We start from the raw sequence: 18,478 nt of genomic DNA, 5'->3' as shown, positions 1-18,478 counted from the left end.
GTGATGATGAGCCTCTCCTATCTTAGCTAGGCTGGTCCTCAGACAAGAGAAGCACAATTTATCACCAGGCTAAATGCAAGCTTTGCAGCCTGGTTAGATGTGATAAAACTTGTATTCCACCTGCACAGACCTTGGAAATCCAAGGTTACCTCTACTCCACAATGAAGCAAGAGAGGCAGACTTGAGTGGAAAAGGTATTTTTTAAAATTATATTGCCTTAAGGTTTTCAACTTGCTTTCCTTCCTATGGTCCTTTGAGAAAGATAATAATTATTACTACAGTTATCATCACTACTTTACAAATTAGGAAACTAAAACCCAAAGAGGGCAACTGCCTCACCCAAGGCAACACCACTAATAATAAACAGAACCAAGATTAAAACCCCAGGCTCTTTCTCTAAGCCTGGTGTGCTTTTAAACTATGCTATCTCTCAAGAGATGTGGCAGTTATTATAATTCTCCTTTTAAAGACATGGAAACTGAGAAACAAAGGACAGTAACTTACCCAAGGTAACATAGTAAGATGGTGCTAATCAGAGCTAGAACCCAGGTTTCCTATTGTTAGTCAATAGATGCCCATGTTGATCTATCTGCCCTCAACCAGAAGGTTCTACTTTTCTATCTCCATTAGAAATTGGTTTCATAACAAATTGTTATGGTTTTTAAGCTAAATAATAAGTTAAATATATTACTTAGGAATCTTTTTGTTCCTAAAACTAATCGTTGGTTTGGTAGTAGTTTTTTTTTTCCTAATACATTTGATGTATGTAACAATAAAGTCAAACAAATCTTTACATTAAGACCAGACATATAAATGCATAGATAATACATTTACTTATTTTCAGATTACTGATAGGTATTGACAGACACAAGATTTTGCCCACCTTTAGTTAGGATACTTCAGTATCTAATTGAGTGGAATAATGTCCACGGCAATGGAAAGGTAATTGGCAAATTTATGAATAATAGCTTTGTTTATGCTTCTAGTTCCAAAGCTAATTATTTAAATAAGATCTTACAAATTGATTAGGAGTATCAGCATATGGATCCCTGGCATGAAATACAAATTTCTTAAGATTAAAACATGCATGTCAAATCCAAAAGCATTTTTAAAAAATAAAGTCATTAATAATTGAAATCAAATCAGAATCTCTTCATTAAATAAATGTTTTTCTTTGAAAGCCAAGCATCATCCAGGACTGGCCCTAACAGAACCATCTGTCCCTCAGAAGACTAAGGAAACTAACCAACCAATGGAGGAGATTAGGTAAGTGTGACTAAGTCATAGAGTCCTAGTTGAAAAAGCCTGAGCTTTCAACTGACTGAATAAAAAACCCTGCTGTAGTCTACTTGCAATGACTCCAGACCCCTCTTAATCTGTTGTTGGTTTAGTTAGTTACTTTATTTGATTGTTTTATCCTGTCTTACTGATTTACTCCTTTGGCCCACAAACATTGATTTTCCTCTCTGCTCCTGGATCCCATTGTTACCTGGCTCTCCAACTTGTCCTTTTGCCTCTGGCCCTTTCTGACCCTGTTTTGATTGACTCACTGCCAATCTCATTATTAAAAACAAACTGTGCCCACGCCACCCCTCCACTTGCCACTAGTTGGCTGGTACTTATGGAACTGAGGTTTAGGAAACAGTGCACTGCAATATATCAGCAGGTATCTTGGATGACTCCCAGGTACCCCCAAATTCCTGGCCTGTTCCTGATCCCAGGTGGGGCCAGGCTGCACAGGGGCCTGCAAAAACTGAAAAAATAATAAAGAACTTGCTGACTGTTCTTCAGTACTTCAGATTTTAAGAGCTATTTTAAATTTATTATTGTTATTATTCTTCAGCTATGACACACTTGTGTGTAATATATCCCTAGTAATTGTACAACAAAAAGTTTGGAAAACTTCTAGTGATACAGGAAATGTACATTTTCTATTTGCAAAATTAACAGATTATCAATGATTGCTGGAATCAGAAGATGTCGGTTCAAATCTTCATCCTCTTTATACTACTCTGAACAAGTCAATTAACCACACAAAGCCTTAAATTTTTATATTTAAAATGTAGACTAGATCAGATTATATGACCTCTAAAGACTTTTCTAGTTCTAAATCATCTTATGATATTTTCATTTCTCCCTCAATACAGGAGATGTTTGAGTCACATACGTAGCATACAGGTCTATGCTATGTGTGTATATGTATTTTTATAAGACATTGGTGTATAAAAGATTTTATGACCTGGTGAATTAGAAAGCAGCCTTGGAGTCTGGAAGACCTGGACTAGACCCTACCTCTGACATATGTCAACTCTCTCAATTCTTTTCAACTATAAATTACAGACAAGTTATCAATTCAGTTATCTGTGAAGAAAATTTCAACAGGAATTTCCAAAACAGATGAATTATGTGTAAACAAACATGTATATGCATGCCTTTGTATGTGTATATATAAGTATATACACATAAGATATTTATATATTTGTATTTATATAAATTATATTATAAATGGCTATGGCCTATGAGCAGAGATTGGACAATTAGAGAATATCTGCCAATGAGGCAAAAGACCCTCTTTAAATGCAGAAAAAGATTCAGAACAAAGCATGGTAGAGTGAAAAGAGTGTCAATTTTGGTTTCAGAGGCCCTGGGTTCATATCCCATCTGATACTTCTAAACTGGACTTGGGTAAATCACTAGGCCTCCTTAGGCCTCAGTTTTCTAATCTGTAAAATAAGGCAGTTGAACTAGACAGCCTTTGAATGTTCCTTCCAAAGCTGACTCTACAAGCATCATGACCTGGATTTGAATTTTCACTCTGTAGTTTTATTAACTATGTGATCTCAGCCAAATCACTTAATCTCTCTGGGGCTCATTTTACTTTTTCCTAAAATGAGGGGTTTAGACTAGATGACCCATACAGTCATAAAACTATGATACTAGTCAGTCAGTCACTAAACATTAAGTGCCAGGCACCGTATAAAATGCTGGAGATACAAAGAAAGTCAAAAGACTGTCCCCACACTTAAGGAGCTCCCATTCTAATGAGGGAGACAATACACAAACAAGTTGTATAGAGTATTATGATTTAATATCATTCAAAATAATCAGCCTTGTTGATTCTCATTACATTTAAGTAGGATGAGCAAACGGCCATCCTTGTAGTAGTTAATTTTGCTTTTCTCTGCCTTCCTAACATAGCCAAACCTGAACTCTCCCAGGTACCCCCAATGGGCTTCAGGGTATTGTTAATTATGCTTATTATGCCAGGCATTGGTCACCTTTGAAATATCAACAGACCTCCTATAGAGTATGTTGACTTTCTAGTTAGTTTTGAAAAGGCTCTAATGAGTTTCCGCATCTCAGCAAGACTACTCCAACTATTTACACAGAGTTGCCCAGATCTACAAAAAGGCTGCTTTATGCATTTGGGCCATAACATACATGCTGAGGCATACACTCAATTATATAGACATAATGTGGTCCTATTCCGAAATTTCATTCTAGCATGGAGATGACCCTGGTTTCATGAGGATTTTGCCAGTGGAATGCAAGTTGTCAGGTTTTACCAAGATTAAAGTGTGGCTTTATATACTCGTCATGTACCAGTCAGAAAGACTCATAGCCAGAAGGCTGGCCACTGGGTTGTTATTACTATTATTAGTCGAAACAACTTAAGAAACCTGTTTCCTAAGGTATTGAATGTGATATGAATTGTGGTAAAGAATACCCATACTAATCAAATCACAGATCTCTGAAGCATTAAAATTGTGTGTGTGTGTGTGTGTATTCTTTTGTACTCGTGTATTTATTTGTGCTTTTGTCATGTTTATCTTGGTGATGGTTTATATTGTCTTAATTAACATTTGTGCTTTAGTTCAAAACTTTGCACTCACAGCAGGACAAAGCAGCTGGCTAGAGTAAAAACATCAACCAACAGAGATTTATGGAGTGCCTACTCTGTTCAAGGCACTGTGCTCTGTTTATTTGGTTATCATCAAGTTTTGACTAGGTAGGACGATAGAGCATTTATTTCCTCGGTGACTTGTGGGCAGGGAGAATAGAATGAGGGGGGTATTATTCTAATTTTAATTCAGTCTACTCCCAGTACTCAGCCTGGCAAACAGTCATTTCTCATGCTGGGAATGCTAGCAATAGCAGGGAGCTGTCCACAGCTGAAGTTCCTTCACAAATTTTGGTATTAGCTTGGTGCACCAGGGCTCAAAAATTCCAATGGCAGGATCAGAGTTTAGTGAAGTGAATTAGAAACATACCTCTCCATTGAAGTTCAAACCAGTTTGAAAAATTAAAATCACCCCTTTTGCCAGCTTTGCCCAGAGGGCCACATTGCTGAAATGTACTTCTGGGTCTCCAACATGCCCCTTTCCTATAGTTCTTCTTTGTTTATAGAATCTTTTATAGTATAACTTCTAAACTTCAGAGCTAGAATAGAGCTGAGAGATTATTCCATTACACTTATTTTATAGCTAAAAAAGATGAGGATTCACAAAGATAGTTGGTTTGCCCACAGTCATATAAGTAGTAAGAAGCAGAATTGTAATTTGAATCCAGGTCTTTTGACTTCAAATGCAATGCTAATCTACAATAGGCCATCTCACACTACCTGCTCTGAAAACTGACCCTTTGGCTACAAATAACTGACCCCTTGCTTCTGACTCTTTAATCACAAAGACAAAAATACTGCTCCCCAGTTCTGATCAAGTTATCCTGCCTGTATTTTAGTCTGAACCATGGAGAGCTCTCACTGTAGTCCCTGGTTTGGCCTGTACCAGACCCCAACATTGGAAGAGATCGATGACCTCTGAGTAGTAGAAAAACTCACTAGAGAAACTTTTGTTTCATTGACCCTTTCTCCAAGGCAAGAGGAAGGAAAGTGGGAGGGCTAATACATGAAAAGGAGGAAGAAAGAAAGAGAAGCAAATAGTATTCCCATCTCCCACCCACCTTCACATAAATGGATGTGGAAGTGCTTGAACTCTCAACATTTTTTTTCAGGATGAGTCAGGAACAGTGAGACCAATGACCTAAAAACTTTGCTTCCGGGTTTGGCATCTAAGGATTCTGCCTATCCTTTTTGTGGAGGTTGTCCAACTCCAATTATTGCCTGGCTTACTGTATAGCTTTCTAGGATTGTATCTTCAATATATCACTGGAGATGAGTATTAGAGTCTACAAAGCAGGAACTGATGACAGGTTCCCAAGTTTTAAACATGGAAAGGGAAATTTGGTACTCTTGAACTCATAGCATGATGGCTTTGGCAATAAAACCTTGCTTCCAATTTTCCCTGGCCATGGGCCAATGAGAAGATTTATGGATGCAAGATTTATGGATGTTGTACAAAATTTATGACCATGAAGTTGAACCACTTTCAGATGATGTGAAAAGCAAAAGAAATTTGGACTTCTACATTTGCCCTAGGATTCAATGACCTCATTGCTTTTATGGCAATCATACTTTTAGGAGAACAGTTTGCTTACCACAGCGGTTTGTACTTTACAGAGATGGTAGCAAATGTATAGTGAAAACCACAGAAAGGCTAGTTAATGATGTCAAATTTATTCTAAGTATATGATTGATTTAAAACATGTATATTGCCCAAAGGTCCCTGGGTTCCTGAAACAAAATTTAAAAATTACAAGAATTAGATTAAATCCATTAATTAGTTAAATGAATTAGGTCTGCAATCCTTAGCTAATTTGGGAGCAGAATTGAAAGACGCCTCTACAGTTGGCACTTAGAGCTCTTCCCTAATAAATTATATTCTCTTCACTGGAGCATTGTGTACCCCACCCTCTCTTAAGTGTTTTCAGTTGTTAATGTATAACTCTGTGATATTATAAAGCCATTTAGCCTTAGACAACAGTGAAACAGAATTCCAATTGAAAACACCTTACATCTTAGCAAAATATATCATAAAAGCCTATATAAACCTTAGGGTGGACTTAGGCCTCTGCTGGGGAGACAGTCAATATTGTAGAAATTGCAAGACCAATTTTCTCTAGCTTCCCCAATTGTGTTTTTGTTTGTCTGAAAAATGCAGAAAGAAAGCGTCATTAACTGCCAAATGGTCTCTAGTGATAGGCAGAGTGCATGTGTTGGCCAATGCAAAAAAAAAAAATGCCCTCCCAGGGCAATGCTGCAATACAAGGAGGACAAAAGAAGAGAAAAGGCTCCATTTGCCAACAGAATTAATGTCTTTGGCTTTTTTTCCCCTCTCTCTGTAAGCACATCTAGAAGCAACTCAAGGTATTTAATAGCAATCTTTCCCCATTCCCATCAGTGAACATCCATAATATAGAAACTAAGACCCTAAAGGGATCAAAGAAAGAGGAAAAGTCTCCATAAGTATAAAAATCTTTATAGCAGCTCTTTGTGTGGTGACAAAATCAGGAAACTATGAGGGTTCTGAGCAATTGGGGAAGATCTGAAAAAATTATGGTAAATGAATGTGATGTAATATTATTGCATGTGAGAAATTATAAAAGGGCCAGTTTCAGAGAAACATTGGAAGATTTGCATGAATTGATGCCCAGAAAAGTGAGCGAAACAAGGAGAATAATTCATACTGTAAGGGTAGGGTAAAAACCACCTCACCTAAGATACCCTTAACTAGGCGAAAACACAACTTGATCAAGCAAAAGACCTTAGACTAAGTGCAGTCTTTGAAAGTCATGTGATGAAGTGAAATGACTCCAGACAAGAGGTCTGAGTTCTATACCCTCTGAGTTCTATAAAAAAGCATCAAGCAAGGGGCAGCCAGGTAGCACAGCGAGTAAGAGCACCGGCTCCAGTGTCAGGATGACCTAGAGATTGAATCCCGGGCTCAGACACTTAGCACCCACCCAGAAACACCTGGCCGTGTAACCTTGAGCAAGTTACTTAACCCCAATTGCTTAGGGGTGGCCAGGTGGCTCAGCCAGTAAGAGCACCAGCTCCAGCATTGGGATGACCTGGAGATCAAATCCTGGGCTCAGACACTCAGCACCACACCCAGAAATAACTGGCCGTGTAACCTTGAGCAAGATACTTAACACCGATTGCTTAAAAAAAAAAAAGCATCCAGCTAGTTAGAATAGTGGAATGAGTAGCTTAATGAAGCTAGCATAATAAAGAGGAAGAATCATCAGGGGATGGGTAAGGATAGCCCTTGGTTTTGGCTAGTTAGTGCCCCTCCCCTTTGACCAGAAGAAGATCCTACCAGCTTCAGAAGGTCAGGAGAATGCCAAATCTCCCATCTTTCCAGCAGAATCCTAGCATTATACTCCCAAAACATCAACAAGTCCCATCTTCCCACTGGTGTTTTAAACAAAAGTACAAGATCATCTGGCGACAATGTCTGAATCATTGGAAGCTAAAACTACTGATGGCTAATGGCCTTAGAAGGAGCCCACCAAATAAACCAAACCAACACTAAAGGGAAGTTTCTAAGCAACCCCCATTAGGAAAAAAAAGAACTTCCAGCAACCAGGAAATGTGAGCTTACCCCTTTGCCGTGTGTGCTCTCTAGCCTTGAGCACACTTTCCTCTGTATTCTTGTACTTGTGGGAAAGTGTCACAAATGTTTGGGAAAATGTTTTGTACAATAATTCATATTATACTACCTTAGTCAATAACCCTTTCTAAAAGCTGCTTGAGGCTAGCTAACTAAATTATTTTCAGCTGATAGTCTTGGGGAGGAGTGGAAGCACAACAGTAGGGACTTGAGCCAATGGCATTACAGAAATATCCCTTATCCCTCAGGGTTATCTCTAGAACTCATCAGTGGAAATGGGAGTTGGGATAAGAATCCTTGGAGCTTATATAAGCTACAATACAATAACAACATTGTAAGGATAACTTAGAAAGACTTAAGAACTTTGATCAATCCAATGACCTCCCATAATTCCAGTGGAGTAAAGAAACATGCTTCCTACCTCCCAATAGAGAGGTGACAGATTCAAGAGGCAGAATGAGACATATATCTATCTGGGACATGGCAAATGTGTGAATTTGTTTTGCTTGAATATAAAATTTGTCTCAAGGGTTTTGGTCTTCTTTTTATTTTTTATTTCCAGAGATGAGAGGCACAGAAAATGAATATTTTGTTCACTGAAATATATTTTAATAAAGTTGCATAGAAATAAAACAGAAATTTAATAAAATTGGTATTTAAAATATCAGTTATTTAAATAACTGCAGAAATGACCATTTTACCTAAACTAATTTATATATTCAATGTCATCCCCACTAAATGACAAAAAAATTATTTTGCTCAATTAGAAAAAAAAATAACAAAATTCATCTGGAAGACCAAAAAGTCAAGAATATCAAAGGAACTAATGAAAAATATAAAGGAAGAGGTTTAGCTGTACTAGATTTTAAACTATATTATGGAGCAATTACTATCAAAACTATCTGGTACTGGCTAAGAAATAGAAAAGTAGATCAATGGAACAGATTAAACATACAAATTACAACAGCAAATAAATGTAACCATGCATTTGACAAGCATAAAGACTTAAGATTTGGGTATAAGAATTCATTATTTGGTTAAAAAATATATCATTGGGGAAACTTGAAAGCAGTATGGCAGAAACTGGGCACATACTACCTTATGCCATTTACCAAGACAAGGTCAAGATGAATATATGACCTAGAAATAAAAAGAGATATTACAAGAAAATTTGAAGAACATGAAACATATTACTTACCAGACTTATGGATAGGTAAACAATTTATGGCCAGGAGATAGACAGCAGGGTGAGGTGTAAAATGAATAATTTCAATTACTTCAACTAAAAAGATTTTGTAAAAATAAAACAAATGTTGCCAAGATCAGAAGGAAAGCATAAAATGGGGAGGGAAGGGGAATTTCTTATATAAAGTTCTTATATCTCAAATGTACAAAGAACTTTAAAATTTCTAAGAATATGAGTCATTCCCCAAATGATAAATGGTCAAAGGATAAGACCAGACAGTTTTTGGATAAAGAAATAAAAACAGGGGCAGCTAGGTGGCACAGTAAATAGAGCACCTGCCCTGGAGTCAGGAGGACCTGAGTTCAAATGCAGCCTCAGACACTTAACACAAAAAACCAGGCGTGTGACCTTAGGCAAGTCACTTATCCCAATTGCCCTGCCTTCCCCCTCAAAAAAATAAAAACAATTTTATAGTCACATGAAAAAAATGTCCTAAATCATTATTTTTTTTTAAAGCAATCAGGGTTAAGTAACTTGCTCAAGGTTACATGGCCAGTTATTATTTCTGGGTGTGGTGCTGAGTATCTGAGCCCAGATTTAATCCAGGTCATCCCAACACTGGAGCCAGTGCTCTTACTTGCTGAGACACCTGGCCGCCCCTAAGCAATTGGGGTTAAGTAACTTGCTCAAGGTTACATGGCCAGGTGTTTCTGGGTGGGTGCTAATAAGTGTCTGAGCCCGAGATTCGATCTCCAGGTCTTCTCAACACTGGAGCCGGTGGTCTTACTCGCTGAGCCACCTGGCCTCCCCTGTCCTAAATCATTATTGATTAGAGAAATGAAAATTAAAACAGTCTTAAGATATCATTTAACACCTACCAGATTGGCTAAAATGATTGAAGGGGAAAGCAAAAAAGGTTGGAGGGGGATGTGAAAAAACTGGGATACTAATTTGTTGTTGGTAGAACTGTGAACTGATCAAACCATTTGGAGAGCAATCTGGAATTATGCCCAAAGAATTATAAAACTGACCCTTTGAAACAGCAATAAAACTACTAGGTTAATTTCCAAAGATGCCTGGGAAAAAGAAAAAGAACCAACATGAACTGGAAATTACAGGGATGCCTGGCAACTGGGGAATTTCTGAACAAGCTGTGGTATATGACTGTGATGGAATACTACTCTGCTATCAGAAATGATGAACTTGATGATCTTAGAAAAACATGGAGAGAATTGCACAAAACAATGAAGAGTGAAATGAGCAGAACCAAGAGAACATTGAATACAGCAAAAACAATATTGTTTTAAAAACAACTTCAAGTGAATAAGGCATTTTGACTATTATAAATGCTCAAATTAACTACAAAGGACATATAAAGGAAGATGCTATCTGAATCCAGAGAAAGAATTGATAAATAGAAGTATGTATAGAATGATTGCACATTTGAGTCTACTTGTAGCCTTCTCTATGGAGAGGGGTTAGGAAGGGAAGGAAAAAAAAAAAGAAAAAAATTTACATGATAACTTTATTACCTATTTTAAAGGAATAGCAAATTATATATAATAGGTTTGCAGTTTCATGTACATTTTAAAATTATACTGTTATAAAAATGCTTGTTTTATTCTACAAATTATAAAGAAATCAATAAAAAGAAAAAACAATCAATTAACTGGATCATTCAAAGGATGGGAGAACACTAAAATAATTTGTTTTTCACTATCTTTACAATTTTGTGTCTGAAGAGCAGAGACAGAATGAGAAGTATTTCTAAAGAGATGCCATGGAAGGACAGAAATTATCTTGCCCTCTGTATATGCATTTGATAAACAGGTTTCTATTTGAAAGCCTCAGTGGACACTCAGGTGACAATCTTAGCCTTCAACACATGGTAACTTAGTGTGTGAATCAGAAAACCAGATCCATAAAATCCTCTTAATTCCTTTACAGATGTCATTTCATTGCTGTGGGTATGCCGTTCAACATAGATTACCACCCCTACAAGTCTTTATAGGAAGTCCTTGTGAGTTGAAAAAGGATAAGGACTGAACCTGTGTTTTCAGTAAGGAAACTTCTTTTATAACTTGTAGTTTCCTAGATCAATGAATGGTTTTGCCCAGGATCATATGGGCAACATATCAGAGGTGAAACTTGAACCCAGGGCTCCCTGGCTGTGAGGTCAGCTCTCTAGTCATTTGTGTAGCAATGCCTTTCTTTGATCTGCTGTAAATAAAAAATGAATTATCCCTGACACTAGATTAGGGGATGATAAGCCTCTCTGGATTTAGGGAGGTTAGTTCTATAACAACAGACATCCAACTCCCCTCTAGGCCTATATTTGAGGCCACTTCAGTTTGATGGGAATTGCCAGGGCCTGTACAGCTCTGGCACAATTGTTGAAATACAGGGTTACCTCTATATTACCAGGGGATAATATTTGTAAAAGATAATCATAATAGTATTTTCTAGTTCCACAGGTCCTTCATCTATAAGGCTGTTAAGAATTTTAGAGATAGGGGCGGCCAGGTAGCTCAGCGAGTAAGAGCACTGGCTCCAGTGTCAGGATTGACCTGGAGATCGAATCCTGGGCTCAGACACTTAGCACCCACCCAGAAACACCTGGCCGTGTAACCTTGAGCAAGTTACTTAACCCCAATTGCTTAGGGGCGGCCAGGTGGCTCATCGAGTAAGAGCACCGGCTCCAGTGTTGGGATGACCTGGAGATCGAATCCTGGGCTGAGACACTCAGCACCACACCCAGAAATAACTGGCCGTGTAACCTTGAGCAAGTTACTTAACCCCGATTGCTTAAAAAAAAAAAAAAAGAATTTTAGAGATAAATTAGCTATCTAATCAAGTCTAAAAACATACTGTGAGGAAAGGGATTGGGTTTTTTTTTGCTTTTTGGAGAGGGGAAGGTAGGGCAATTGGGGTTAAGTGACTTACTCAAGGTCACATGGCTAGTTTTGTGTTAAGTGTTTGAGGCCACATTTGAACTCAGGTCCTCCTGACTCCAAGGCCAGTGCTCTATTCACAGCACCACCTAGCTGCCCTGATGAAAGTTAACTCGTTTTTTTTTTTTTAATAGTGACAGGCAGAGGAGACTAGAGAAGATTCTGGGATACACTATTAAATACACACAAACAGTGGAAATATATTCTACTTTTGGCTATTCCTGATCACCCCATCATCTCTGAATTTCCTGAGTAGAACTCAGTCTAGTCAGTATCTTTATGTGTCTTTGTAAAGTAGTTGTAGGAGACAGCTGACTATACCATGTTCTCCCCTTTCACCCTCTTGGCTAGTCTACTTATCCTCTCTGAAAAAAAAAAGAATATGGAATGGAAATAGTAGATAAAATCTCCCTTACCATACTGGAAAACACAAATTTCTTGATACGGTACAAAGTTTAGGTAAGATACAATTATTACCTGCAAAAGCTTAGGTCTAATAAAATCAGAAACAGAGATAATTCGTAAAGATTAGTTCCCAACCTATCTCAATCTATGCTGAACAACCAGGACTATAAAACAAACCAGGGCTCTAAAACACCCACAGACTAATAAAAGTATTTTCCTATTGCCTTCCTTTCCTCTTAATTTCATTGTCAAAAGAAAGAAATAGTGCATGAACACCCATGAAAATTTCACCTACTGTCCTGGTGTCATCATAATCTACTTTGTGGATATTGTCCATACAAACACAGTGGGAGAGAACTACTGAATCTTGTCGCACTGTGCAAAGCCACAATGACTCTGAACTTTTGTATCTCCCTGGATCTTAGTGTACTCTAAAGTGTAGTCTAGAAATGTGCTTTGGTGCAGCTGGGGGAAGCAGTGGATAGAATGATGGACCTAAACTCAGGAAGGTCTAAGTTCAAATCCAGCCTAAGTGTACTAGCTACTACATACATATTAGCTGTGTGACCCTGGACAAGTAACTTTTTCCTGATTGCCTCAGTTTCTCATCTGTAAAATGAGCTGGAGAAGGAAATAGTAAACTACTCCAGCATCTTTGCAAAGAAAATCCCAAATGGGGTCACAAAGAGTTGGACATGCCTGAAACAACAGAACAGCAATGAAAAAGGTGTATTCTAAGGCAAGGAGGGCAAAAGAGAGTCCCTGATATATGTAAGTAAGGCTTCTCCTGATTGCTGTCCTCCTTTCCCACTTTCACTCCTTATTAAACAAGAGTTTCCATATGCTGCTAGTTAATTATATTTCTAATTTTTCTTAGCTCAGGGCTGGAAGAGCACATTAGGACAAAAAGGTGTTTCTTTTTTCTTTTCTATGATCATCAGGACTAGCTTATACCTTAAGATAAATAAACTAAATTTATGTGCTTTCAAGAATAGCTCTCTGGTTGATATTTTTTCTTGAAAAGCTCTTGCTATTGGTTTGTAAGTATATATTGATATTTGAGTAAAGGATTACTTACAGAAACAGATGAAGAGAAAATTGAACAATGACATCAAAAACAGAGGGAAGCTAAGACAGAAAGTACAAACCTAATAAATAATGATAGTAATAATAATAGCATTTATATAGTACTTTATGAATTGAAAAGTGCTTTAAAAATATTATGATTTTATACCCTGGGAAGTGCTATTATCTCCATTTTAAAGATGAGGAAAATTAGGGAGATAGAGGTTAAGTGACTTGTGTAGCATCACACAGCTAATGTTGGAGGCAGAATCTGAACTCTGGTCTTCCTGACTTAGGTCCAGTTTTCTGTCCATTGAGTGGGGATTAAGAAAAAGCTTGAGAAGAGGGAGAGATTGGCTTTAAGCAAATGGCTGGGTAAGTGGGCCTGTCTAAATCCACCTCTTCACCACCTCAAACAGCAAAAAGTACATGAAGTAGGCAAAAATAACAATAATAATAAATATAAATAAGGAAATTTGAAATTTTGAGTTTCAAATTTTCTCCCCCCCACACTCTCCTCCCCCCCCCGGACTCCCCACCATTGGGGCATGCAATCAAGTACAGGATCTGCAAATACTTTCACATTAGACATTAGTCAGGTTATAAAGAAGGATTGTAATGGATGAAATGAACAATGGGAAAGAGGAAACAAAACCAAACAAGAAAAAGAAATAGAGCAGGTAGTTTGCTTCAATCTGCATTCAAACTCTGTTCTTTCTAGTTCTTTCTCTGAATGTAGACATCTCTCTCCATCATGAGTCTTTCGGGGTTGACTTATAACCCTGCATTGCTGAGAAGAGTCCAGTCTATCAAAGTTTGTCATCACACATACATTGCATCTGTAATTGTGTACAGATTGAGGAAACTAATTCTTAATACAATAATTAAGTACAGTAAATAAGCTAAATACAAAAAAATGAATAAGAAATTAACACTATTTTGTTGTATATTTGAAAGGAATATGAAGTTGTATATAGTAGATCTGCAGTTCCATGTATAATCATCTTTCAACAAGAAATGCTTGTTTTATTCCATAAATTAAAAAAAAAAAACTAAATCCAACAAGATTAAAGTGAGAAGAAATTTCTAGATGAACAGAATACTTCAACACTTCAATAACAACTAGCCACTCCACCCCCCTCAAAAAAAGAAAGGTGCTATCACAGGAACTCCCAGAGTGGTTAACATAATTTGTATTTATTTACCTATATACATGCTTCAACTCCACTAGAGTAGAAAACAAGTCCCTTGAAGGCAGGAGCTATTTCATTTTGCTTTAGTATCCCCAGTGCCCAGAATAGTTTCTTACACATTGTGTACACTTAATAAGGTTTGTTATGTCAAATAATCATTGAACGAATTGAGAAACATTAAAATAATTAAAATATTATATAAGAAGGAAAGGAATTTTTCAATAAAAATATTTTGAAAATATATTCAAGAGGATTAATGATTTATAATAGAAAGTAAAAATACTATTAAAATACTGGTCACTGAAAGAAAACAGTAAATAGAGAAAATAAAAATACAGAGTCACAACAAGAAATATTAGAGCAAAATTAAAGACAAACATTAAAAGGGCAATTAAGGCTTCTATAACTTAAAGGATATGATCTTTAAGATTGAAGGTGAAAGTTGACAAAAAAAAAAGAAAATGACAAATGTTGAAGGACAAGCAGATTAATGCACATTTAATGGAGCTGTGAATTGGTCTAGTCATTCTGGGAAGCAGTTTGGAATTATGCTTGAAAAGTTACTTAATTGTGCATAACTTTTGACTTAGTAATTCCACTACTGTGCCTATGTCACAAAGAGAACAAAGAAAGAAGAGAAGTACCCATATGTTCAAAAATATTTACATTAGCTTTTTTTGTGGTGACAAATAATTAGAAATTAAAGGGTACCCATCAAAGGGGTAATCAATGAACAGATTATGTTGTATAAATGTAATAGAAAATTACTGCAATGTAAGAAATGACAAAAGGGATGATTTCAGATAAACCTGGGAAGATTTATATGAACTGATGCAGAGTGAAGTGAGCAGAACCAGGGAAACAACTTATATAATAATTATAAATTTGAAAGACATAAAAAATCAGATCAATGCAATGATAAATTACAATTTCAGAAGACCAGGGATTAAAAAAAATTACTGTCTACCTCATGACCCTCAAAATGGGACACATTTTTACAGGCCAATATGTGGGAATTTGTTTTGCTTGACTATAGATATTTTTTACAAGGATTAGGGGTGGGCAGCATTTCCAATCAGTGAGTGGGGGAAATAGGTAGCAACAGAAAATAAAGGCTTGTTAATTAAAATATAAAAGAAAAAAAAAGAAAAGAATGAGCTATGTGAAGCAATCTGAGAGTGTCTTCCAAAATACTATGATGAAGCAAAGAGTATAAATATATTTCAGGAAATTTTTCAATAAAATTTCTTTGAAATTATTGGCATTAGAGGTAAAAATCTAACTTGACATAATCACAGTCATAGAGGAACTCTAAATTTAACTCATGTATAAATGTAGTCACCAATCTCCAGAGTTTGAAGCTTAAAACTTCCTATAATTAGATCTACCCAAAACTGGAGTAAAATGCCTTGGGATTCAGTGGGTTCCCCATTATTGAAGAATTCAAGCAGTATGGTGTAGAAAGAATTCTTATTCACATATATGTTGGACTAGATGGCTTTTTAAGTCATAGATTCTATATTCTGTGTGATTTTGGGAAAGTGCATTAAGGAAAGATAGAACCTTTTAAAATAGCATAACACTCAGAATTAATTTTAGTAAAAAATAACATTTTCATATAATACTTTTAATTTTGCAAAACTTGATTTGGTTAGTAAAGGAATTGTTTTTATTGCTATTAACATTCTATCAAATAAAAAGTTTTAATAATTGCCAGGAAGAAACCACTCACTTAAAAAGGAATTCCAATTTGAATAGCAAAGGACTACTCATCAAGAATTATAAAAAAAAAGAAAATGTTGGAATATGATATATCAAAGGGAAAAAGGTTTGAACCCATTGATAGCTTATCTAAATCTGAGAATATTCCTACATGGAAAATATGAACTTTAATAGAATCAGTGACTTCCAAACATTCCTCTTGAGAAAAACAGTGATGAGCCAGCTGCCAATCTGTCAATCTGGGAGAGTGAGTATCCTTAAAGGAACTTACACACACACACACACACACACACACACACACACACACACACACGGAATAAACTGGAAGTGTCATCTTCATTTTGCTGATGAAATAGCCAAGGCAGAAATCAATTCATCTCATGGATATATCACTGGATATATACTCTAAAACACACAGTTCTACTTTTACAATATCATAAGTCATTTGGATTCCTTAAATCAGGAGCCCTTGCCCTTTTAATGGGGTGATCTACTTTTCATTTTTTCCAAGCCTTGAAATGGAGGTGTGGAAGAAGAGGCAGCAGAATAAAGAAGGCATTAACAGTAAAGTTCCAAGAAAAACAAGTTGAAGATGATTGTCAATAATACGGCTCTCCACAACTGGAATATTAGCAAACCTCACAGAAAGGGACATGATGGCAGAAGAGTATGGCAGAGCATGGGGGTGCAGCAGAGAAGATACCTACCAGATTAAGTATGTTATTACTTTTAAGGGAAATCTAAATCACTATCAAAATTCTAGGAGTTGAAGTTTTTCCCTTACTTTACACGGAATGTGCACCTCTCATCTTCAGGATCCTTCCTGAAGCTTGGGAAAGTTTAATCTGTTTCCAAAATTCGTGATGTATTGCCAAAATTCTCAAACATGAAAACAAATTTGTCCTAGAGAATTTCATTTTGGCTTTCATATTGGTTTTCCTCCTGCACCAAATTCATAGGACTTTGAAAACCTGGCCCGGTTCCCCATTATTCTTATAAATTTCTGTCATTGGCATATGATTACCTAAATATAGAAATTCGTGGGCATACCTCAGCATTTTCACCTCTAGTGCTGTCACTAGGCAAATGTCTTCCATTGCACCAGCTGACATAAAATATATTTTCATTGAATCATTCTGAAGTCCAGCATGCAAAGTAGTTCTCTTAACATTTAACTAAATAAAACCCAAAATAAGCCAAATTTATCCTATTAGACAAAAAAAAATAGGTAGTAAACTACAAAAAATGCTTTCAAGAAGATCTAATTAAATAGGGTTGGGGTCTTGGTATCAGATTCTTCAGAATTTTTTTTCCATTATAATAAATTTTAGCAATTATCAAAAAGTTTAGAAATGAATTTTTAAAATCCTTTAAAGCCTTTAGGAAATAATCTAAAGATTAAAGGAGCATATTCAATATAAAATAAGGAAACAAATGCAAATGTTTAAATAGAAGTAGGGTGATAGTATAAGGTGTGAGAGTCAGTGAATCCAGATCCTAATTCTGTCACTACTTGAGCAACCTTGTCCATGTCAGCTCACCTCTAAACCTTAGCTCCCCCTCTCTATTAAGATGGAGAATAAACCACTAGATGACCTCTAAGGTCCCTCCCAACTCTAAACCTATGGTCTAATGAAGTGAATCCTTGAAAATAATAACAGCAATTACAATATATACTAAGCAATTGTTCATTCTTCTTCATGAAAATAGAATGGGGGACACTGGTAGAAGCCAAAATCAATGGCTATACAGATCCATAGGTGATAAGGGTGGAGGTGAAAAGAGCACGCTAAGATCTAAATGAACTAAATTTTCGGACATAGAACATCAAGAGGTGATGGTCCTGTTGTATTCTGCCCTGCTCTGTACTAGTATTATACTCCTTATTTCTAGGGACCACATTTTACTAATGACATTGATAAAATGGAGTGGATACACACACATACACACACACACACACGTGCACACCATTCCATATGAAGATTAGCTAAGATAATTTAGAATGTTTAGTCCAGAGAAGAAACCATTTGGGCATAGAGGGAAAAGGGGGAGAATATTATAAAGCTATGGTGCCGAAACAAAATTATTAAATATAATGCATTTCTATCAGTGACTTAATGTGAATGGGACATGATAACAGGGTCCCCTAGTCCCATCCCCATGTCCAAAACTAACTACTTCTGTTTTGATATCCAGGATATTCAAAGCCTAAATTAACATATAATGTCAAACTTGTGGAACCAAGGATGTTTCTTGAGTCACATGAAGAGACAGGACATTTTGATGATATATAGATACTGCATATGATTCAGCTGTCCTATCTAAGGATCATATGAGTGATACTAACAAGAGTAATGACTGCTTCCAACTTCACAAAGATGTTTTGGAGATTAAATAATTAATGATTATAAAGTGCTATATGTCATTAAGATTATTATAATCATT

At 36.4% G+C, this 18,478-nt stretch overlaps 1 long non-coding RNA gene across 2 annotated transcripts in view; it reads left to right on the top strand.

Annotated features, from left to right (window-relative positions):
- The window catches only part of LOC138176145 (uncharacterized), a 142,520-nt gene extending 125,359 nt beyond the window's left edge, over window positions 1-17,161 (top strand). The window contains exons 2-3 of one of the 2 annotated variants that reach the window (XR_011172168.1): window positions 1,182-1,266; window positions 16,545-17,161. This is a non-coding gene — a long non-coding RNA (uncharacterized lncRNA). Of the gene's footprint in view, window positions 1-1,181; window positions 1,267-2,147; window positions 3,784-16,544 lie in introns of those variants that run through there. The other variant, XR_011172169.1, reaches the window with a different exon arrangement.
- Window positions 17,162-18,478: the final 1,317 nt, after the last annotated feature.

This window comes from Petaurus breviceps, unplaced genomic scaffold, assembly GCF_028583685.1.
Source record: "Petaurus breviceps papuanus isolate PSGF00001 unplaced genomic scaffold, PetGlider_PUasm1.0 81, whole genome shotgun sequence".
Classification (NCBI taxonomy): Eukaryota; Metazoa; Chordata; class Mammalia; order Diprotodontia; family Petauridae; genus Petaurus; species Petaurus breviceps.
The sequence above is the reverse complement of the archived record's forward strand: the minus strand, read 5'-3'. Positions and strand labels throughout refer to the sequence as shown.